General features: G+C 45.0%; 1 protein-coding gene across 1 annotated transcript in view; it reads left to right on the top strand.

The window, feature by feature from the left end:
* Window positions 1–642, top strand: part of S100Z (S100 calcium binding protein Z) — a 3,580-nt gene that overhangs the window by 831 nt on the left and 2,107 nt on the right. The window lies entirely within an intron of this gene.

Genomic DNA, 642 nt, shown 5'->3' with positions numbered 1-642 from the left:
TAGCTGTCCTAACCCATGTGAGGCTGGAGAGTCCACTGTTATATAGGCATGGACCCTTTTCCATATCGCCTGTGGCGAGGCTTTCCTGAGGTTGTAAATGATATTTAGACTTTCTTCAATTATTCAACATTCCGGTGCAGCAAAGAAACAGCCAGTTTTACCAGGGGTTTTGATCATAAGTCGTGGCACTGGTTAACAGCTGGCGCTTTGTCTAGCTATCTATAAAGTTAATATTATGGATGGGGCCAGAAATGAAGCCCGGGGGACTTTATGCTGTGGAGGCACGTTTTCTAGTGAATGACAAATATTTAGCTTTGTCAGAGAAGCAGAGGCTGATTCTGGATGACAGAAAGGGTGTGTCGGCCAGTGACCAGTTGAGTAGCACAGAGATTCACATCTCAAAATAGCCAGGAGTTAATTAATCTACACACAAAGACTTACAGTGGAGTGGTTGGGGGTGGGCGGTGGCGGCTTTTCCCTTCTAAGGAAAGCCCTTTACTCCGATGTCTATGGAGCTGCTTTGAATTGACTGGAGCAGAAGGTGCTGTCCTTGCACGATGTTATCTGTCCAAACCTTGTACTAAGATTCTAGTGTTGGTGATCACTCTTTTCTGCTCAGTCTCTAAAGGAAACACTTAAAGT

Source organism: Crocuta crocuta, unplaced genomic scaffold (genome assembly GCF_008692635.1).
Source record: "Crocuta crocuta isolate KB4526 unplaced genomic scaffold, BGI_CrCroc_1.0 scaffold162, whole genome shotgun sequence".
Lineage (NCBI taxonomy): Eukaryota > Metazoa > Chordata > Mammalia > Carnivora > Hyaenidae > Crocuta > Crocuta crocuta.
This window is presented reverse-complemented; position numbering and strand designations above follow the sequence as displayed.